The sequence below is a fragment of the Taudactylus pleione genome, unplaced genomic scaffold (assembly GCF_031769625.1).
Source record: "Taudactylus pleione unplaced genomic scaffold, aTauple2 ptg000316l, whole genome shotgun sequence".
Classification (NCBI taxonomy): domain Eukaryota; kingdom Metazoa; phylum Chordata; class Amphibia; order Anura; family Myobatrachidae; genus Taudactylus; species Taudactylus pleione.
The window spans coordinates 11,847,801-11,872,614 of NW_028284717.1; the positions used below are offsets into that span (position 1 = coordinate 11,847,801).

At 41.1% G+C, this 24,814-nt stretch overlaps 1 long non-coding RNA gene across 4 annotated transcripts in view; it reads left to right on the forward strand.

Moving 5' to 3' along the window:
- LOC148510574 (uncharacterized) overlaps positions 1-24,814 on the forward strand; it is a 487,397-nt gene that overhangs the window by 267,292 nt on the left and 195,291 nt on the right. For all 4 annotated transcript variants that reach the window (XR_015869399.1, XR_015869401.1, XR_015869398.1 and 1 more), the window contains one exon: positions 23,239-23,275. This is a non-coding gene — a long non-coding RNA (uncharacterized LOC148510574). The remainder of the gene's footprint in view (positions 1-23,238; positions 23,276-24,814) is intronic.

Sequence of the window (24,814 nt, forward strand, 5' to 3'; positions counted from 1 at the left end):
GTGACCTCAGGTCACACGTGCATAGAAGCCAGCGACGGGGACATGTAAGTAACGCAGCTACTAATCGCTGGAACAGCTGCTTTTCATAGCAGCTGTCCCCGCACTGGAATTTATGAATTGCTCCAGTGATAAGTACCCCCGGCAACGAGGTGGATACTTAATCACCGATCATGAATAGGCCCCGGAATTTGCTCAGAAGGCTCATTTTGTGGGATGACTGCGTTTAGTTGGAAGCAGAGGCGCAAAAGAACTTGCGTTTTCCAAGTACACTTTATGCAGGATAGCACATAAGGACACTTTTGACTAGAGATGAGCGGTTCAGTTTTGGCTCGGACCTTCCCGCCAAGTTTGGATCTTAAAATTAGGTAAAACGTCATCTTTCACGGCCATTCTCTGCACGTGCAGTGTGAGAGCAGGCAATAAAGGGGACTGCCTGACAGGGATTCCTCCCCATGTGATTATTAGGAGGCTGATGCTGAATTGACGAGGGAGGGGTTTTGTCTGAGTTCCAGGTGGCGAGAAAGGACTACCTACAGACGTTAGGCTTCTTTGAAAAAGTCTCTAATAGATGAAACACGTTGGTGCCTGTTGTGCTGGTACCGGCTAGTCAGAACACTGAAGTGTGGAGTAGAATCTGACAACCGAAGCCGCGCTTACTTCAATTACCACCCGCACAAAGCCTGTGTGCACGGGAATCGAAGGACTCTGCAATAAATTGAGAAGACAGCTTTGTTGTTAGAGAGATCTGGACACTGGGCATCAGAGTGCGCGAACTAGCTATTGTGATCGCAGTGCGCGTGCGCGAACTAGCTATTGCGATCGGGACAGCGATCGCAGAGGCTACGACAACCCCTCGCAGATTGATTGACAGGAAGCACCGTTTGTGGGTGGTGACAGGGGGGTGGTCGGGGAATCACAGACGTACCAGTGCTGTTGCAGGGGCGTGCATAAATTATCCACTGCGAAGCCATATGCAGTGTGAGGTCTCATAGCGTGCGTGGTTGTTAGCAATTTCTGAGTAAGGTCAGAGCTTGTGCATGTGTGCGTGAGGCTGCGATGGTACTCTAATGTACCAATGGTTTCACTATTCTGCTAAGTATCACGGATGTGTGCAATGTAAAGTGGGCGTCCTTCTGTAGTACTTTTTGCATCGCAATGGATTAGCATACTATCGCAGTTGAACTGCGTGCATACGCAATATTGCGTACCATAGTGAATCAGACCCACTGACGATACTATCGCTCACAACTAATGCATGAAGCAGGAGTCAGAACGAAAAGTGGATGGCAAGAAGGTTCACCTGCGCTCGTTCAATGGCCATTACTTACCCAAGTAAAGGATCTATAAACATTTTTATTTTTTTTTCTCTATTTTCTTTTTCTTTATGAGCTATTATTTATATTGCCGCTTTTCAAAATATTTTTACATAATATTTTTATATAATATTTTATTCAAGCACCCACTTGACTATATGTTCATATAATTGGATTAAAACTACATACAATAGCATTAGCGCTTTCGAGTTTTATATGACAGGAACTGACTGATGAGACACCCTCTCTACACACAGAGGGCCTGATTCAGAGCCAGACGCTCTGAACGAGCGCCTGCTCTGAATCAGGGCGTGTTTTTTTTTTTTTTCCAAAGCGGCCTTTTGGATGCTCGCATAGCTGTGGGTTACCACCCACAGCTTATGCGAGCGTCCATGATGATGGTCGCGATGGTCAAGACCATCGCGACCATCGGGCTTGCGACGAGACCCTGCGGTAGGGTCTCGGTGACCGCAAGCCCTGGAGTGATTTTGGCTCTATCAGAGCCAAAATAACTCCGACTGACATCACTAGGGAACGCTTCCGTCTGGCAGCCACGCCCCGGCACGCCCACCAAAGGGGGCGTGCTGTCAATCACCATCGACAGCACGCCCCCTTTGGTGCGAGACCCATAACGACGGCTACCCCGTCAATATTCTGGTTTCGCGCATGCGCACGACGGAGCTCCCTCCGTCGTGCGCATGCGCACTAGGGCACCATCGACCCGCTTGCGAGCGCTCAGCGCTCGCGAGCGGGTCTGAATCAGGCCCAGAGCCTCCTAATTTCTATCTAAGTTTAAGTGCATAGGTGCCACAGTCCTTTGTGGAAAATATTTTTCACAGATACATTCACATCTGGCAGGGAATTCTACCAGTAAGAATTGGTTACAGCAAAGACCTCTCCTCACCTGAATTGCGTATGTTTGGCCTTGTTTCCATTCTAGGGTCTAAGGCAGGGGTCAGGGAACATTTTTACCTTTTACGCCAAAATATATTTAGATACGCCGACGTTACCCACTTGATTTGAAAGTAAGGAAATCATATAGTATTGCCCCCATAGTTATGCCCCTGTAGTAGAGCCCCCATAGGTATGCCCCTGTAGTAGTGCCCCCATAGGTATGCCCCTGTAGTAGTGCCCCCATATAATGCCCCTGTAGTAGTGCCCCCATATAATGCCACTGTAGTGCCACTTGTACAAAAAAAAAAACACTTACCTTAACCCCGCTCCTGCATCCGCCACCGTCCTGTCCACCCGGCTGCTCCTCTGAACTATGAGAGATTTTGTCATGACGTCTCTCGCATAGTGCGCATGGAGAAAGCCGGAAGCTGGAGTTCAGAAGAGAACTCCAGCCTCCGGCTAACGCGGCGCTGCAGGGAAGGAGCCGGGCGCCCGCTGGTAATAACATCTCAGCGGGCGTCCGGCTTAGAGCCTCCCTGCGGCACAGCCGGGCATGCATATGAATCATTCTATATTATAGAATGATTCATATGCATGCCTGGCTGTCCGTCCATTACCCCCAAGAATTTAATTTTTACCCCATGTGGGGTAATTTACCCCTGTTCCCTGACCACTGGTCTAAGGAGCTTATTTATCATTGGTTACAATTAGGCCCCAAAATGCATCATTCCAGGCAATAAGGAATGATTTTCTGGGGGCTATTTAACCAACCCTTAGAGTAGGGGTGGGCATTAAGCGTCCCCCCCCAGCCTTTGTAGAACTACACATCCCAGCATGCCGTGCCACAGTTTTCCTATTTGGACATGCTAAAACTGTTGCAAGGCATGCTGGGATTTGTAGTTCAACAACAGCTTATTGCCCACCCCTGACTTAGAGACACAGCCGCTACCATAGGAGCATGACCCAGCAAAACAGGTTGGCAGTAAAGAGAGAGCTACTGTAACTGTTCTTTTTTTTTTCTCCTAGCAAAGGAAGGGTTAAGTTTATTGGAGATAAGAGCACCCCAGGACTCTCCGTAGCCATGGCTTGTATATGCAGCTGCCTGGTGCTAGAGAAAAAGAGAGCTCTGTGTCCGGTGAGCAAACGCTTGGTCGGATATTGTTACAGCTTTCCGTCAGCCATGGGCGGTCATACACAAAGGGGTCTCACAGCGAGGAAGCACTTGTGAGGGTACATGATTTCCTAAGTGTGCAACCAGGTGGGTTCAGTCAGCCATCATCCATTTCAGCAGGTAATAGGACGGCTGGGGACAAAAGCTCAGAAATGGAGCAGTGGGTCAGTCACGGAAATGAGACAGGAGGTTTAGCAATACCTTCAGTCATTTACAGTACAGGCTGAGTCTCCCATATCCAAAATGCTTGGGACCAGGGGTATTTTGGATAACGGAATATTCCGTATTTTGGAATAATTGCATATCATAATGAAATATCTTGTGAATAGGACCCAAATATACACACAGAGGGCCTGATTCAGAGCCGCTCGTAAGCGGCCGCTCGTTCGCTCCGAGCGATGTTCACACATCTGCGCATGCGTATGGGTCATAATGCGCATGCGCCAACCAGTCATTGCGGTCGGAAATCAAGCGTTCGCAAAATAGCGAGTGCCTGCTAATTTGAGTGACAGGATGAGGCGTTTGTGGGTGGTAACAGGGGAAGGTGCTTGAAAACGGGGAGTGGTGATCCGAACGCAGGCGTGCCAAAAGGTCAAAAGTCATCGACCACATCACTTGGTTGTTTCTGAACTGTTTGCATGATTGCGGTAGGAAAATCCTACCACAAGCACTGCGAGCAGTTCAGACGCCTTTCGATGTACTCGATTAATCTAATAAATAGCGGAGATGACGTAGGATGCGAGCGGCCAGGGGGCGTCTTTACAAAATAGCGAGCGCATATTTCGTTCGCTTGCTCAGACATAGAGGCGTCAACAGACCGCAAAGAGCGAGCGCTCAATTTAAATAGCCGGCCCCTTTTTCTGAACGAGCGAGCGCAAATAGCGTCCGGCTCTGAATCAGGCCCAGAATGCATTTATGTGTTATATACACCTTATACACACAGCCTGCAGGTAAATTTATACATATGTTTTCAATAATTTTGCGGCTCAAGCAAAGTTTGTGTACAGACATGAAATTCATTTATGTTTCATATACATCTTATACACACAGCCTGAAGGTAATTTTATACACTATTTTTAATAATTTGTGCCTAAGACAAAGTTTGTGTACATTGAACCATCAATAATCAAAGGTTTCATTATCTCAGTCATGACAAAATTATTCCCTATTTCGAAATATTTGGATATAGGAGACTCAACCTGTATATCTATTTATTTAATTCTGTCCAAGCTCACAACAGTTAAATTCCACGTTCACTTCCACAGCTGTAATGAAACTCTGCTCTGATATAAAATAACCACATTTGGCTGAGGATTTCTTGAAAGTGAATACAGGGACCTGTTATTTCTGTGTGCAGTAATGTTTGCTCAATTCCATGTTGCGTATTGAGTTGTAGATAAATGATCACTCTCAGATAGAGTTTCCCGAGGATAAAGAATTGCTGAATCAGAGCCTCAAGTCTCCTTTGTGTTACAGTAACGCCACAACTTCCATCATTCCAAATGGCCAAGCTGGGATATTTATAAGAAGAGACACTTTTATCTTATTTATTGTTGCTTATATAGCACATGTAATCATTAACACTGGCCATTGTCCCCAGTTGAGCTTGCAAGCTATACACATGGAGATGGGTCTGAGTGCTGGGAGCCTGTCTCACCCCCTACTCACTGTAACCCTCACTACACTAAGCTTCAGTGTCCATTGATTCTCCTACCTGCATCACTGTGTCTTCCTTTGCTTCTGCTGACTGAGCTCCGATCTCTAAACACTGTAATGCACTTTCTGGTCACATGATGCATCCAAGGTGTCCATCAGTGCTCAAGGCATGCCCCCCATACTCAGAGACATGCCTCTTTTAGCTCTCTTTCTGTGCAACTTACTGCCTGTGGTGTGGCCCCTCCCCCAGCGCTGCAAGCAATGTCTGACTATATAGAAGCGAGTCTGAGCTGTTGCTGCCTCATCTCTCGTCTCCTTGCAGTCCCAGGGAGCTCCACAAAGCTGGTGAGTGTTAACTATAAAAATGATTACAATGAACAAAGAAGATGTTTTATAAGTTATAGATATCTTCTTTGTATTATTCTAATCATTTTTATATCAAATCTTAGGACTATGTCCAGGGAGGCTCTGCCATAGAAGAAGATCAAACTTGACTATCTAGAGGAAGTAAAAATCGTAACAAGGTTTCCGTAGGTGAACCTGCGGAAGGATCTGCCTCCCCAGACTGCACCTCCTTGATATACAAAGTTTACAAACACATCGGGGTTCATTTTTTCAGAAGCCAATTAGCCTACCAGTAAATATTTGGGGTATGGGAGGAAAACGGAGCAGCCCTCAGAAACTATAGTGCCCTGGTATATCAGTAAAATCTCACTAAGGTGATATTTAGCGATGCTGCGTTGGTAATAATTGCCTGGAGTGGTAAGAGTTCACTTGCTGCTGTGAAACTAAATACCTAGACTTGGGGTCCTACTTTTGAATGGGTTAAAAGCCCTAAACCCTGTTGAATTTTTCTTCTGCCAGATTTTAGGCTTCTCTTTATTTATCCAGCCTGCGGTGGCCATTACTTCTCCACCAGATATCGCTGGTGGTGGACCATTGCTAGGATTCTCATGGGAAAGGCTTCCCAATGCATCTTTGCATATTTACCAAGGACAGAGATCCGGCTTCCATGCGCAATGTGCACGTGTAACCTGGCAATGTTGGGTCACACACATGCAGAAGGGAACCTGGCAAGCGGGTGATGCGATAAGCTACTGCTGCTGGCCAGTAACAACAATAAGCTGAGCGTCGCTCAGCTGTCAGAGCGAAAAAATAAATAAAAAAATTGGGGGGCTTCATATTTGTTTTTGCAATTAGACACAAAAAATATTTTGATTGCGGAGATAGAAAATAGATATTTTCGAGCCCATTAGATAAATAGACCCACTGAGCTAGTTCCACAGCTTTGAAAAATAAATAAAAACTATTTTAAAAGAATTCTGATTTTAAAATAAAAAAATGCTCTATTTAAATAATAAAACATGTGGCCATCTGCATCCTTGATAAATAGGCACACCCGGGACTCCAGTCCTGGCAGTCCCACCCTGATTCTAACCCCTGGTTGCAGGTGGCACCACCGGATGGCGCCCCTCCTTTGCTGGCTCCCCTGGCGAGTGCCGTCCTGGCCAATGGGTAGATACGCCGCTTGCCAGATAGCCTATTAGTAGGTTTTTGGCCCGTGGTAACAATTTATAGCACCTGGAGGAAACCCTCTCACACACTGGGAGAGAACTTTCAAACTCCACCCTGGTTGCAATTGAGCCTATGACGGTGGGTCAGGAATTCTATCGATCGTGCCACGGTATCGTCCATCTTATAATTACTAATATTACTATCTGTTATTCTTAAGACAAATCAAGGGTTTCATAGTGCCATACAAAGGGGATTGAACAAACAACATGTAGCATAAATACAAACTAATACAGGCAATGCCGTAACTTTAAAACAAGGGGAGAGAGCCCTGCTTACAAGAGCTTACAATCTCTTATGGTAATATTGTGATATTGATTGTAAGCTGGGCCCTCTTACCTCTGTGTCTGACTGTTATTATTACCCAGTCTTGTTCTACTACTGTTTTGTTCCCACTTGTACAGCACAATAGAAGATGCTGGCGCTATATAAGTACTGTTAATGTTAAAAAAAAATATCCCCCAAAAAATACTTAGTTGGCCGCATCCCTATGGATATTGTTCACCCGACAACATGTCAGCCTCATGTACCCGATGGCTTCACCAAGAGCCGTAACTAGACTTTTTTGGTGCTCTGTGCCAAGAGAGAGCATTGGTGCCCCCCCCCCTCCAATTTTTAAATAGGGACATAAGATAGTGCACCTGAAAAAGGGCCATGGCTTCATGGGGAAGGACCAGGGAAGAGATAGGGGAGGCCAGGAGATGCTGGGGATAAAAGAAGAGGAAGCTACAAGTAAGAATGATAATAAACAGGAAAATTGACAGGCCCAAACAGCGCTCCCTGCCCTGCAGTGCCCTGTCGCACTACCCTAGTTACGGCCCTGGCTACATCACTCCTGAATACATGCTCATCGGTGCATGACAATAGTTTGCAGTCCCGACAAACGTATCTCAATAAAGCAACTATGCATTTATAAGGACATTTTTCCATTTCATCGCTCACCGTTAAAATGAATGTAATGCACTTGTAGCTGTAGACACTGCAGTGCCTGCAATACTGGATCAGGAATGTGTGCAGCGCGGGGTCACCAGGACTCTGCTGTGCAGCACAGAGCCAGAGAGTACACAGCTGCTGAAGCCTGATTTCAGTTAAAATAGTGTCAGTGTTTAGTCTGGCGCAGTGCTTCAGGAGAGATTGGCAGGGGGGTCACACAAAGTCATCTCATTGGCCCACTTCCCAGTGTGCCTCTGCTAGCAGTTAGGTGTAGTGCAGGCAAAGCCCCCTATTCTCTGGGATAGTCTAACATCTGACCACACCCTCTTTGCTTTATTACACCCCCCCCCCTTCCTCCCTTTAAAGATAAAATCCACATTATTCAATCTCTGCCCCTAATTGACTATTAGAAATGTGTATTTTTTTTTCTCATTTTAAATTTTTTTTATTCTCCTTCAAACTTTTCACATCTCTCTGAGGATAGTGCTGAAGGCAGCGTTGTTATATGTCTGAAATCATGAAGGGACCTCTACGGTTCCTAAAAGAAAAGAAGCATCTATCTGTTTGCCTTGCCCAGAATGTTTTTGATCTGCAGAACAGCCAGGCGACAGCTCGGTAAGGATTATCTGTCACTTTTTGTTCATTCGTCTATGGGAAGTGTGTTAGTCATTTCGCAAGCTGCTACTTATCAACTGAGAGATTTTTTTTTTTATTATTGTTTGAGAAAATAATCCAAAGTGCTTTACTGCCTGTGTACGGTATAATAGCATTGTCTTTATGTGGCTATAATTTTTTTTCTGTGTGTATTTTTTTGTTGTGTTTACAAACTCTATTGTCTGGGTACATGGGAAGTCGATTTGACAAAATTCTCTGCTGCCGTAGCAGAAATTTCAATAGCTGCAAGAATCTAAAATAAATTTTTCTGGAACGACTTTGTGAGTTTTTTTTTGTTGTAATTTTGGACTTTTAGTCGGGCACAAGGTTTTTTTTTTTTTCCCTGTTACCAGTATAGACTTCCATGAATTTGTTATGAGGGTCGTTCTGCACAGGATTGTGGCACTAGGCCAAAATCAACTTCCAGTGGTAAGCTTTCACTAAAAGAACCCCAAACAGTTTTATTTTTATTTTTCCGATTTAAACTCACGTCTGCAAGCTACCTCTAGCAGTTGTTGTTTTTTCCTCCCCGCCCCCCCCCAAAAAATAAAAAATGTATGCTGACATTCTAGCCGCTTATATTTTACGCTGATTTTGGGTTTACTGTATTATGCCCTAATATAGTAAAACTGCAGAATAATTGTAAGAATACCTTAATGTGTTTTCTATTAATAGCTGCATCTTCACAGTAAAGTGGTTGGGTAAGGAGTGGGGGTACCACGTGTGAAGCTTCAGTTCATTGGCACCTTAAATACATGTACATTTTTGTAACACAAAAATTAGGGGAAAAAATTAGCACAGAGTAGGGAGAAACCCACATTTTCAGTTGTCAAAACAGTTATCCAACAACTGTTCTGTTTGACTTTGTACAATTAAAAAAAAATATTACGGTGTATATAATTATAATAAACTTAAATAGACACATATGTGTTAATTTAATCAAATGTGTCTATATTTAATTTGATATGGGTTGGATAGATTTACCGGAAAGAAATACTTGCTAAAAAATGTACTTAAACAGAAATACTACTGGAAACAATCTGAGTATTAGTAGGAAAATACTTTTTTAAGGTCATTAAGAAATAAATTGTGAATAAATAAATAAATCTGGTTTCCAGCTCTTAGATTACAATAATCAATATGCCATTATCTTATTATGTATTTATGATAAGGTTTAGTTCTGTGTATTTTGCCTTATTGTAAAATATTGCTACATGTTGCTGCTACATTAAACATATATTTGTGCATATGCTAAATATGGTCTAATATGGTGTTTGTAAGAATTTATTTTAATTTTTGCTTTATCTCATGTTATGCTCATGTCTTAATATATGCTAGTTATGCTCTGATATCACACCTGTGAATTACTTTTATCAGATCTTTAGCACACATGAATGGAGAACATGCTTGGTTCTTAAATGTTGTTTTCTTAGACATCTTTGTTAGATATAAATTATTTTACCGTAAATATCAAAATCTACCTAGCTATATACTAATACCTCATATGTCTAGGCAGATATTCAAATTCAACGTCCCTTGTACCAGAAAGTTTATTTAGCACCTTTAATGTGGGCACTTTATTTTAGAAGATTTTTAGAACATGTAATTAGCTAACGCACAGTTAATAATGCTTTGTTATTTTTACAGTTTGCCAGGTCCCAAATATTCTTACTTAGAACAAATTGTGTCCAGTAGATAAAGTGAAAAATATCCCCTGCCTCAACTGCGTACTCATGAACTACGTAAGAAAACTTTAAAAATACATGGATATACGTAATTTGTAAGGGATCTCTGAGGAAAAAAAATATATCAAGTGATATAATGCTTATTGTACGTGTATTCATTAATATAAACATCACAAAACCATAAGTTTAAACTTTTTAACAATGTTCTTTTTTTTTCACCCCAATGTGGTAATCATCATTATAATTTTGCTAATACTTGATAGGAAGTGAGTTGCCAGAAATACTGTGGTTTAAGGCTTTTTTGGGTTAATTTTAAGTTTGTTTTTATTTATTTTATTTTTGAATAATAAAAAGTTGTGTACGAAATATGCAACAAATGATAATATAGGCAGTAGAGACAAATCTTTTTGACATAATGTACAAAACATTTTTTGATGCTAGAAAATCTGTCTATGGAGATGGACAGCCTTATAAACATTCAGTAACTGAGATATTTGTGTTACACTGCTTATGTATTCCTGAACAAAATTAGCATGCACTCAAGTTAATAAATCTAAAGCAAGAATTTGGTTGTATCTAATGTATGCCAGTCGTTTATTGAATTTATAAGAGATGTCTGGTTCATATGAATATCCTCTAACATCTTTTTATAATTCTTCCTCTACCCTATTATGGTGGAAAACCAGATTTCAAGTGATCGACTTTTGGGTGAAGCACTAAGGCAGTGGTTCCCAAACTTTTTTAAATCACGGCACCCTAGAGTATCAGCATTGTTTTCACGGCACCCCTATGTTTAAGGTTATTATTGAAAAATGCAGAAAAAAAATGTAGTGAAGTGTCATCCTTAGGTTCAGTTACGTGGTGGTGGACAGGTTTGCGCTACCGTTTGTCCTCATATTTACATTACATTGACCATAAAAATTATTTGATTTGGTGCTGGACGCACCCCAGAGTGCCACGGCGCACAGTTTGGGAACCACTGCACTAAGGGATAACTCTTGTGTAAAGAGTTGCTACATTGTTGCAACAAGGTACACAGGAACAATATACACTTCCTGCTAAGTGCTTTTGTTTGAGAGATATGTGGAAGTGCAGAGTGCTATAGATCAACTGGAATCTCCAACTCATAATGAGACTAATGAGGTTAAAACCTCTGAATATGTACATATTGTTATAGTGGAAGCAGCAGAAAAAGTTAATTACAGTAGCTATCAAATTATAATCAGTTTGAATACAGTAATTAAAAAAAATTGTGTTGGGTGTAACCTTTTAAGAGTCAATGCAAACAAGCCGATTAGTTCCTCTGTCTTACATGTTGCACAAATTAATGTTTTTTAGTCTTATCATAGGGTATTACAGATAATCAACGAATTAACTCCTCAGTCGCTGATATTATCTGTCCACTACTATGTTCTAAAGCAGGGGTGGGCAATAAGCGGCCCTCCAGCTTTTGTTAAACTACAAATCCCAGCATGCATGGCCAAACAGCAAAACTGTGGCAGGGCATGCTGGGATGTGTAGTTTTATTGCCCACCCCTATTCTAAAGTCTAAAGGGGGTATCCACTAGGCGATTTTAGCAAGCGATTGCACGATAACGACATCGTTATCGCTGGTCGCTTCCGACTTCTATCATTGCCCGTACATGCTGGTCACCCTGACGATCCCGTCAGGTTCAGCATGTCCGGGGATGATGGATGTGCCTGGACTGGACGAGTGAACGGTCAGTGTAGGGACATCACTAGATATACAAACGAGAGCACGATTGCAATGTCGTAATCGTGCTCTCGTTTGTATATCTAGTAGTGGATACCCGCCTTAAGGCAAGCAAATACCTCTAGTCCTAAAAGAATGCAGTATGCCTGCTGCTTGCATTGTTACTATTAATAATAAGGACACTTTGCAATTTACTTTTAAACATGCCTTAATGATATAGATTTATTTTCTATCCCTATATTCCATTAATGTCTTTTCGTTTTCAAGCATGTCGACCTACGGTATTGTGGAAAAAAAATCACTTTGCTTGTGTAACAAAAGACAGGTGTAACATGTGTAGTCAAACTTATAAATCAAATAAAATTGTTGTGTTTTATCCTCAATAAATTGAACTATTACCTTAAACAGAACTAGAAAATTAAATATTCAAATAGGGATTAATCAATCATTAAATATGTAACAGTTTTGTATTTTTGTTGTTATACAATACCCAGATACTATACTTCACATGCAAAATAATAATAATAGTAATAATAGTAACCCAGCCCCTTGGTTTGTTCCTAATGTCCGATTACCCTAGAAAAGTGTTTATTTAAAATGAAATCCTTTCACGCCATTGGGTGCTATACCTGAAGACACAGATCTATTTAAGGTGCCCATACACGGTGCGATATAGCAGTCGATCCGATGGATTGGTACGATATCGCTGCTATATCGTACCGTGTGTGGGCATGATATCGGCCAGTGCGCACTCCCGTGGGATCATACATCGCACCTGCAGATCTTACTGCATGTTCACTCGATCTGGGGAAGCGATGTACGATCCCATGCACCACTATGCGGGTGGGGGAGGGGGGTGCCGGCATATCGGGCGGGCAGCCACCCGATCGCTCCACGTGTGGGGCAGGCCCGATATGTCGCACCATGTATGGTCGGCTTTAGGCTGAATAAAACTTAGACCTTTAGTAAATCATCACCAAAAGTCATCTTAAGCTTAAGGGAAAGAATTACTACACATGTAAGTTACATGGCAACCATATTCATTTCCTTAGTCCAATCACATACATTAAACATTTTAAACAGCCATTTTGTTTATTTAAAATTTTCTCTTAACCTGATTGGCTGAAAGCAAACACTGAGGCTTTGAGTCTGAGTTGAACGAAAAGCTTTAGTAAATCATCTCCTATATGTAGCATAATTCCCGACTAATGAGAAGTGGATAATTCTCCACCACACAATACTCCAGTGTGCACTTATAGTCTTTATCTGGGCAGAATGATAAATGAGCTATACATGTTTCTTCCTGCACTTGCTGAACAATTGTTATTCAGTATTGGAGAAAGAGCAGCCCAGCGAGTTCTAAAGAAAAGTTATCTGTGACCTGTCATGGAGACAAAACAACACGGGATTAAATGGATTTTTAATGTTCCATATGGTGGACGTTCTTCCTTCACATTTGTTATTAACACATACAGTATAAAAGACACATTTGTGTAGTTTCTTATATTTTATTGAAGTAGAAAATTATAATGAAGATATATGATTAATGACTTGCTAATGATTTGCATTGCGGACCCACATTTCTATCTCGATATTCCATATATTATTTAGAACATATATAAAAGGTTTCCACATGAATAATCAGGGGTGCACCGATAATGTATTTATCATGCAGCAATCTCACAAATTCTCTCTGGCTTAGCCCAGGGAATAGGGTAATTTACGGCACCAAAATGACTTGGCGCACTCCTGTGTGTACTATATATGGGATAGAGGGGATGTTGTTAATATCCCGGCTGTCGGGATACCGGAGCTCACAATGCCAGCACCGGAATCCTGGCACCAGTCAGAACTCCGGTGCCAGTATCCCGACCACCTGCATCCTGTCAGTAAGTAGAGGGGTTAGGGTTATGGGTAAGGCACTAGGGGGAGGGTTAGAGTTAGGCACTAGGGGAAGGGTTAGGCACTAGAGGGAGGGTTAGAGTTAGGCACTAGGGGGAGGGTTAGGCACTAGGGGGAGGGTTAGAGTTAGGCACTTGGGGGAGGGTTAGGCACTAGGGGGAGGGTTAGAGTTAGGCACTAGGGGTAGAGTTAGGCACTAGAGGGAGGGTTAGGCTTAGGCACTAGGGGAGGGTTAGGCATTAGGGGGAGGGTTAGGCTTAGCACTAGGGGGAGGGTTAGGTACTAGGGGGGGAGGGTTATGCTGCGAGGGGGAGATTAGGTTTAGGCTGCGGGGAGAGAGGCTTAGGGGGAGGGTCTAGAATACTTACGACAGGTGTCGGTATCCTAACCCTGTCCGGATGCCAGCGTTGGGTTTCTGACCACCAGGATCCTGAGTGCCGGCATCCTGTACCCAACCCGGATAGAGCACTCCTTACCGTAAATTATAAGGATTTTATATGACCCTGAAGAGTCCCCTGAAAATAGAGATGTTTTTGTACAGTCACAGACCTCAGAAGTGCAGCTCTCAGTCTGTATATCTGTCTATTAGTCTGCATGTCTATCAGTCTGCATGTCTATCAGTCTGTATGTTTGGATCTCAGTCTGTATATCTGTCTATCAGTCTGCATGTCTGTCTGTCAGTCTGCATTATTATTATTACAATTTATTTATATGGCGCCACAAGTGTTCCGCAGCGCCTGTATGTCTGTCTATCAGTCTGCATGTCTATCAGTCTGTATGTTTGGATCTCAGTCTATATGGCTGGTTGTCAGTCTTTATGTCTGACTATTAGTCTATAGTGTTTGAGATTATTTTTGGAGCCATTGGTAAAACAGATATTGATAAAATGCATTCTTATCAGAAATATTGATTTAAATGAATCTCACTTGTCATCAAAAATAGATTTCCCTAGATCCAACATACACTCTGTGGTGTGACGACTGTGACATGTCTGTCTTTGTACTGCAATTAATGAGTTCTGCTTCTATGTTGTGTGTATTAACTGGCACATTTGTCACTGGTAATGATGGATTTTGTCCAAAGAGAATATGTGGTCCTGTGAGTCACAATGTAGCAGTATTTATACACTGTGGTCCTGTGAGTTACAATGTAGCAGTATTTATACACTGTGGTCCTGTGAGTCACAATGTAGCAGTATTTATACACTGTGGTCCTGTGAGTCACAATGTAGCAGTATTTATACACTGTGGTCCTGTGAGTTACAATGTAGCTGTATTTATACACTGTGGTCCTGTGAGTTACAATGTAGCAGTATTTATACACTGTGGTCCTGTGAGTTACAATGTAGCAGTATTTATACACTGTGGTCCTGTGAGTCACAATGTAGCAGTATTTATACACTGTGGTCCTGTGAGTTACAATGTAGCAGTATTTATACACTGTGGTCCTGTGAGTTACAATGTAGCAGTATTTATACACTGTGGTCCTGTGAGTTACAATGTAGCAGTATTTATACACTGTGGTCCTGTGAGTCACAATGTAGCAGTATTTATATACTGTGGTCCTGTGAGTCACAATGTAGCAGTATTTATACACTGTGGTCCTGTGAGTCACAATGTAGCAGTATTTATACACTGTGGTCCTGTGAGTCACAATGTAGCAGTATTTATACACTGTGGTCCTGTGAGTCACAATGTAGCAGTATTTATATACTGTGGTCCTGTGAGTCACAATGTAGCAGTATTTATATACTGGGGTCCTGTGAGTCACAATGTAGCAGTATTTATATACTGGGGTCCTGTGTGTTACAATGTAGCAGTATTTATATACTGTGGTCCTGTGAGTCACAATGTAGCAGTATTTATATACTGGGGTCCTGTGAGTCACAATGTAGCAGTATTTATATACTGGGGTCCTGTGTGTTACAATGTAGCAGTATTTATATACTGTGGTCCTGTGAGTTACATACTGGGGTCCTGTGAATTACAATGTAGCAGTATTTATATACTGTGGTCCTGTGAGTTACATACTGGGGTCCTGTGAATTACAATGTAGCAGTATTTATATACTGGGGTCCTGGGAGTTACAATGTAGCTGTATTTATATACTGGGGTCCTGTGAGTTACAATGTAGCAGTATTTATATACTGTGGTCCTGTGAGTTACAATGTAGCAGTATTTATACACTGTGGTCCTGTGAGTTACAATGTAGCAGTATTTATACACTGTGGTCCTGTGAGTTACAATGTAGCAGTATTTATATACTGGGGTCCTGTGAGTTACAATGTAGCAGTATTTATATACTGTGGTTCTGTGAGTTACAATGCAGCAGTATTTATATACTGTGGTCCTGTGAGTTACAATGTAGCAGTATTTATACACTGTGGTCCTGTGAGTCACAATGTAGCAGTATTTATACACTGTGGTCCTGTGAGTTACAATGTAGCAGTATTTATACACTGTGGTCCTGTGAGTCACAATGTAGCTGTATTTATACACTGTGGTCCTGTGAGTCACAATGTAGCAGTATTTATACACTGTGGTCCTGTGAGTCACAATGTAGCAGTATTTATACACTGTGGTCCTGTGAGTTACAATGTAGCTGTATTTATACACTGTGGTCCTGTGAGTTACAATGTAGCAGTATTTATACACTGTGGTCCTGTGAGTTACAATGTAGCAGTATTTATACACTGTGGTCCTGTGAGTCACAATGTAGCAGTATTTATACACTGTGGTCCTGTGAGTTACAATGTAGCAGTATTTATACACTGTGGTCCTGTGAGTTACAATGTAGCAGTATTTATACACTGTGGTCCTGTGAGTTACAATGTAGCAGTATTTATACACTGTGGTCCTGTGAGTCACAATGTAGCAGTATTTATATACTGTGGTCCTGTGAGTCACAATGTAGCAGTATTTATACACTGTGGTCCTGTGAGTCACAATGTAGCAGTATTTATACACTGTGGTCCTGTGAGTCACAATGTAGCAGTATTTATACACTGTGGTCCTGTGAGTCACAATGTAGCAGTATTTATATACTGTGGTCCTGTGAGTCACAATGTAGCAGTATTTATATACTGGGGTCCTGTGAGTCACAATGTAGCAGTATTTATATACTGGGGTCCTGTGTGTTACAATGTAGCAGTATTTATATACTGTGGTCCTGTGAGTCACAATGTAGCAGTATTTATATACTGGGGTCCTGTGAGTCACAATGTAGCAGTATTTATATACTGGGGTCCTGTGTGTTACAATGTAGCAGTATTTATATACTGTGGTCCTGTGAGTTACATACTGGGGTCCTGTGAATTACAATGTAGCAGTATTTATATACTGTGGTCCTGTGAGTTACATACTGGGGTCCTGTGAATTACAATGTAGCAGTATTTATATACTGGGGTCCTGGGAGTTACAATGTAGCTGTATTTATATACTGGGGTCCTGTGAGTTACAATGTAGCAGTATTTATATACTGTGGTCCTGTGAGTTACAATGTAGCAGTATTTATACACTGTGGTCCTGTGAGTTACAATGTAGCAGTATTTATACACTGTGGTCCTGTGAGTTACAATGTAGCAGTATTTATATACTGGGGTCCTGTGAGTTACAATGTAGCAGTATTTATATACTGTGGTTCTGTGAGTTACAATGCAGCAGTATTTATATACTGTGGTCCTGTGAGTTACAATGTAGCAGTATTTATACACTGCGGTCCTGTGAGTTACAATGTAGCAGTATTTATACACTGCGGTCCTGTGAGTTACAATGTAGCAGTATTTATATAATGTGGTCCTGTGAGTTACAATGTAGCAGTATTTATACACTGCGGTCCTGTGAGGAACAATGTAGCTGTATTTATACACTGGGGTCCTGTGAGTTACAATGTAGCTGTATTTATACACTGCGGTCCTGTGAGTTACAATGTAGCAGTATTTATACACTGTGGTCCTGTGTGTTACAATGTAGCAGTATTTATACACTGTGGTCCTGTGAGTTACAATGTAGCAGTATTTATACACTGTGGTCCTGTGAGTTACAATGTAGCAGTATTTATACACTGTGGTCCTGTGTGTTACAATGTAGCAGTATTTATACACTGTGGTCCTGTGTGTTACAATGTAGCAGTATTTATACACTGTGGTCCTGTGAGTTACAATGTAGCAGTATTTATACACTGTGGTCCTGTGAGTTACAATGTAGCAGTATTTATACACTGTGGTCCTGTGTGTTACAATGTAGCAGTATTTATACACTGTGGTCCTGTGAGTTACAATGTAGCAGTATTTATACACTGTGGTCCTGTGAGTTACAATGTAGCAGTATTTATACACTGTGGTCCTGTGTGTTACAATGTAGCAGTATTTATACACTGTGGTCCTGTGAGTTACAATGTAGCAGTATTTATACACTGTGGTCCTGTGTGTTACAGTGTAGCAGTATTTATACACTGTGGTCCTGTGAGTTACAGTGTAGCAGTATTTATACACTGTGGTCCTTTGAGTTACAATGTAGCAGTATTTATACACTGTGGTCCTGTGTGTTACAATGTAGCAGTATTTATACACTGTGGTCCTGTGTGTTACAATGTAGCAGTATTTATACACTGTGGTCCTGTGAGTTACAATGTAGCAGTATTTATACACTGTGGTCCTGTGTGTTACAGTGTAGCAGTATTTATACACTGTGGTCCTGTGAGTTACAATGTAGCAGTATTTATACACTGTGGTCCTTTGAGTTACAATGTAGCAGTATTTATATACTGCGGTCCTGTGATTACAGTGTAGCAGTATTTATTTATTGTGTATTACAACTAATACTAATTGACATGTTGGAGTTAATAAGCTTTTGTACAGTTTAGAATATAATGCAGACATTGTTAGGTCTATGAATAATGCAAATTCTAGGGGGCAATTCAGAGTTGAATGTAGGTCGGCCTCAATTAAATTCTCATTGTGTGCATGGGGCTAGATGCAGGTATTCGCCTGTATGGCGAGTTGTACTGATCCGTGCAACTGCACTGCCCCACCTATACGCTTGGTTACACAGCCGTCATCATTATCACTTCTCACTTGCGCCACCTACAGTATCCCCGGTGAAAGAGATGTATCTGAAATCTGATGGATCTCTGCGTATGCACAACTCAGCATAACCCACAATTCCATCAGCCCTCACTTACTGTAACTTAGCCTATGTGCCAGCGCCCATTGCCACCCAACTACACCCATTCAGCCAGAAGTGGAGATGTGACTGAGTTGCATACAACTTGGACTCACCCATAATAAGAAGTATACCATGCGTCATACAGAAGATGTATCAAACCTTCAAGAAATAATGTAGAGAAGTTTGCTACAGCAACTAATCAGCTTCTAACTGTCATTTTATAGACTGTGCTAGATAAATGATAACTAGAAGTTGATTGGACGCTATGGGCAGCTTCACTTTATCCCTCTAAAGTTTGATACATCTCCCCTCTATTATTAATTATACAGGAAATTATAAGGCAAAGACTTATAATCTGGTGCATAGTACTCATCACTTGCACTATGAAACCCTCTATATGGCGCTCATTACAGAATCTCCATAGCTTGAGATTTAGCAATACTATACACTAGTATAACTATAATTTTCCAGTTTATGCTATACAGGGAGAACATACTGTACCACTTCTTGGCAATAATATCACCTCAGACATCCAACCTGAAATGGCATATGGTTCTACTCTGGCTTTTCACAACCAAAGATTTCTAGAGAGCAATGGCGGCTCCTACCTTTCTATGTGAGGGGGTTGCCCATGTGCTGGAGTCCGAGCAGGGGTTTGGCCCCCCCTGTGCTTGTCAAGTTTATTGTGCATGCTCAATGCATCTGGCAGGGCCGGCAACCGGCACATGTGCATACACTTCAGCTTCTAGGGACTGCATCGGTTGCAGCCCCTAGAAGCCAGGTAGGACTCGCGGAAAGGCAGAGGAGTGTCTTCCCACTGGCAGTACCAGGGGGAAAAAGCACCTTCCCCATAGGGCTGCCTGTCTGCCTTTGATCTAATAGGAAGCCATGCCATAAGATTCTCAGTCAGAGACACTTCATCCTCATTCATGTAGTGAGCGATGGACCCTGTGGGGGGAATTCAATAGTTTTCACCGCCAGCAGCAGTATTGTGTGTCCGATGGCAGCTACTGAATTGTTCCTGCCTACAGACGAGATAGCATGATTTCCGCTTGCAACTTCCTGAGGCAGTGAGCAGAAATTGTGTAAAAGTCCTGGTTTTTGGTGCCCAAACTACTGTTTGGGCACAATAACCAGGACTTTAGATGGGTTTAGCCCCTTTACATGGCTGAACTTGGTCTACTTAGGTGCAACATGCACTAAAAAATAAAAAATGAATATTTCCCTGTTAGTTTAGCCGGGGATACGGTGCGATTGGGCGTGCAAAAACAATTGAAATCCTCCTTGTGTCCAAACACACAGAGTAAAAAAAAAAAGGCTCAGTGTGACTACTACATAGGATATAAACATGATAGTAACTATTTCATTCATTGAACATCTATTCTCAGCTATGTCAAAACATAGTAGAATTGTACTATAGGGCTCCAGTCCAGATGTCAACATTCAGAATGTCGACAATTAAAATATTGACTCCACAATCTCGACATGTTCTGAATGTTTTTACGTTCAGGATATTGATATGTTTAGAATGACGACAAATACAGTAACTTGTCAACATAGACATTTTCAAAATGTAGACATTGTAAATGTCGGCAGTAACAATGTCGACAAATGCAATTAGGGTTAGGTGACAATTAGGGTTAGGCTACAATTAGGAAATGTAGGCATTGTAAATGTCGGTAGTAACTATGTCGACAAATGCAATTAGGGTTAGGTGACAATTAGGGTTAGGTGACAATTAGGGTTAGGCTACAATTAGGACTAGGGTTAGGCTACTCTTCCAGTAAGGTTTAGGCATCAATTAGGATTAGGAGTAGTTTTAGGCTAAAACTGTACTCTTGATATTCTGACTATCGACATTCTGAAATTATGACATGTCATCTGTCGACACTCTGAACATGTCAACATATACTAGACTCGTATCACAAACACATCTGCTTACATACAAAGACACATTCAGAATAGCAGTTTGTTGGATATCTGAAGCACTGAATATTATGTCACTTTGTTATTACAGCCTCTTCTGGGGCTTATAAAACATCAAGTATATCATTCCCACAAAACAGATATATAATATTCACATCATACAGTTCAGTAAATATGACTGACCTAACATTATTGATGCAGATGCAATAAAATGCGATTTGTTTTTAAGACATCTTACAGTATTACCTTTACCCCATTGATTCATTAATGAAATAGCAACGTACTATATTTCTGAAAGCGAGTATATTTTCTATGTAGTGATATCCCTTATTGCATGTAGACAAGCTATAGATATTAAAGAAACCTTTGGTTAAACAATGAGTTTTACAGATCCTTCCCTTCTCCCATAACGTAGATGAAAGTGAAAATTAATTAATCTGTGTTTCATTTATTTTTTGGGCTGTGGGGGCAGTCATATTCCTGTGGGGGCCAGTGTGTGTTTATTCTTTTCCTGTGGGGGCAATCAATGAATGATTGAACCAATGTGTTATATTTTGTTCCTGTTGGGAACAATGTGTGTCTCTTTTCCCCTGTGTGTTTGTTACAATTGGTTGGGTACAGGATGCGGGGAGTCAGAATCCCTAATTCATCATCCTGACAGGGTTAGGATACCGACACCTGTTGGTAACTATCCTAACCCTATCCCTAAACCTAACCCCCCCCCTCCCCCGCAGCCTAATCCTAACCCCCCTACAGCCTAAACCTAACCTCCCCCTTAGTGCCTAACCCTAACCCTCGCCCTAGTACCTAACCCCACTAACTGTTGGGATGCCGGTGGACGGGATGCTGGCACCGGAATTCTGACTTGTGTTGGGATTCTGAGGGGTCTATTTACTAAGCAGTATTAAGAGACAGAGTGAAAAGTGATAAGAAAGTGATAAGGTGCCAGCCAATCAGCTCCCAACTGTCATTTTTCAAACACAGCCTGTGAGATGACAGGAGCTGATTGGCTGGCACCTTATCACTTTCTTATCACTTTTCACTCTGTCTCCTAACACTGCTTAGTAAATAGACCCCTGTGCGTTGTGAGCATCAGCATCCCGCCCGCCGGGTTTTAAACTACATCCCCTTTCAATGTACTGTAGGGGCCAATGTGTGTGTGGTTTTTTTTCCTGTCATTGGATTTGGGGAAGGGTCTCTTCAAAATTTCTCACACAGGGTGCTGGTAGACTTGGGGAACGGCCCTGCCTATGGGTTCCTTGGTGCATAAGAAAACAATGCTTACCACTTAGATCACTGTATCTACTTTCGCTCTAACACCAAAGCCCCAAACCATACTTACTGACTTTGTTTTCATCCTTGCCGGGAGCAGCCCAAAACCCAATTGTTTCACCATGTTTGCTGCACTTCTCAAGTGGATCACGGGCTGTAGCACATAGATGCCTTCGATCATGGTGTATCAGGAGAAGTTTTGTTAGTTTGGCCGTTGCTCACGTACAGATTCATGTACTGCACAATTAAAGTCTTTTTTTTCCACTACTAAAGCAACAATGTACAGCCTTGTCCTCAGTGACCCCCTTTTATATCATGTGAAGTGTAAGTTATATCTTACTTGTGAATGTTGTATAAAAGGAAGGAAACCCTTATATAAATGAACACATACATTTCATTATTCTATTGTTTTTGTCCCAGAGTGTTTCACAATGCTATAAATAAGTACACTTACATTCTAGAGAGGTGGTTTTAAGCAGCGTTTTTCAAAATGTGTCTCTAAGTATCCTTTATGTATTTAGCAGATTTATAAAAACATTTTTTCAATGTTTGTTTAGATATACAGTTTTGTCGAGTTTGGTCTATGAAAAGAAAATTGTACTTATTTTGATGAGTGCAACAGAAGTTCTCCAGGTACCCCATCCAAAATTAATTAAGGCTCAATGGGGGGGGGGGGGGGATTAAATTTGGTGCTTTGTGCTGCCGTGCATAGGCGCAATGCCTGGCTGCGCACAAATTGGCCAATTACGCTAGCCCCGACAGCACAAGATTTCCTGTGCACCTTTATGAAGTGTGGTGCAAAACTTACGATGGAGTTGAACACGATATCCCGTTCCGAAACAGCAAATCGCATCGATTTTGCTGATTAGAATTCCCCTAATACTTCAATTAGGAGTTGTAGCATCTATGGACCAGTTTTATAATTTAGGCAAAAAGAATATGTCCTATTAAACTGTCTTGGGTTATTTAAATTATTCCTATATATGTTTGATAGGCAGCATTCTTAGATATATTAGCTCAGCCCTAAAATGAGCTGCCTCTCTCTTATATTGGCTATATGAGGATATCAAACAAATAATTTCCTCTATTTAGAGTCACTTTAATGTCTGTGCATGTACAGACATAAGACAATCTCAGGACTCGGTGGGAACTGTCAGGCTGGAGTAATTAATTGCAAGAGAACAGTGCCCCCATTGGTCAAATCTAAAATAACATAATAGAATCCTTATTTTTTGCTTTCCTGAAATATAACATGAATAAATGTCCTCTCTCTTTATTTTTTTATTTTTTTAAGTATTGTTTCAGTTTATGTCCTATTAATTTCTATTAAAACTGATTTGTCATTAGTCAGTATTAATGAGAATTTTTATTTTTTTCACAGGCTTGCCAAAGAGGAGTGATTTAAAAGATATTATATGGTAAGTAGAAAATGCTGTTAAAATCATGTATACTACAGTATATACTGCATATAATCTCAAGGAGGCAAATCAACTAAATTTAATGTTATAGGGATTTTCTGCTGATTCGTTGTTATGTTGGTGTTTGAAAGTAGACTACACCGGCCCTCTATCGTCCCCTGCATCCAGCGTTTTACCTCGCAGCCCCATAGGTGCGTGTAGGAAAATGCACAATGTTGGGCTAATGGGCGCACTTTTTTATAATGAATTATAATACACTGAATTATTCTTTGTAAAACCAATGCCAACTGTCCCTAATTTCAGCGACTGACCCCACTAACCCAGGATTGACACATTTGCCCCAAAAATATTTCTTCCTGGAAAACTTTACTTTTTTCATTATTAACCAAATGTATAGTACATCTCCTATTATTCTATATATCACATGCAAATCTAGTGTTTTTCTTCTGGGTTTTACAAGTTAATTGATCCTCAAAATAATTCTATAAAATAGATTCATCAGAAATGTATTCCTTGATTTTTAAATGTAAGGAACTGAGATACCATCAATGACTTCCATGATTTCATGGAACCTGCAATATAAATGAAAAGTTGGGTAGTATGCAGGCCCAGTTGAAGGTCAAGATGATGAATCCTTGCCAGCAGCAGAGTGTACTAGCGTTATATTTGTTATACAAGCCACATAATGGTGGCTCTATCTGCTTTCCTCATTGACGTACCATAGTTTTCTGCTATGAACAGTGACCATACAATTGTGCTCTTTTTTAAATGCTGTCAGCTCAAACCTGTTCTTTTAAAGGCAACTACAGTGTGTAGTTCTATTATAATGTTTGTCGTAGCTGAGTCGAACATTCTATTCTTTATTGACTGTATTATGCTGGACACTGCTGGGGATAATACAGTATGTTGGCTATGACATTGTGGGCTCTTTTGATTGAGCTATACTAATCAATGTCAGTTATATTAGTGTGAATATGATATGCTGGGATACGGTGTCATTAATGGGTGCAGGATGAGTGATGCATGCGGGCCCTTGAGTAAAGGGGTACCCTTCGCTGCACACCCAGGACAGACACTTACCAAGACATTGGTCCGTCTGCCCACGGTGACATTTTTCTGCCGATGTCTTCAGAAATATGGTGTTGCTTAAGATGTAATAAGGATATTAATGTAACTGTACTTAAGTAGTTTTTTTTTTTTTTTAACAGTAATTTAGTTGTGCACATTACAGAGAAGGTCAGGACGCTCTTATTACCAGTACAGTGATATTATCAATGTATAGTCTGTGTATTTGCCATACTACTGTTGTATTATGTTATAACAACTAACAAACGAAACATTACCAATACCATGCTTTACAGCAATTTGCTAAACCATTCTATAGAATATAAAGGATTCTGATGTTGTAATCCTCTGACTGGCTAGCGATTGGGCTACTTCTGTAAAGCTTGTAATGCTCTGGCTACAGATTGGTCTAATTTTGTAATGCTCTGATTGGTTGAAGCTTGGCCTAATTTTCTAAATGTTTTAAAGCTATAA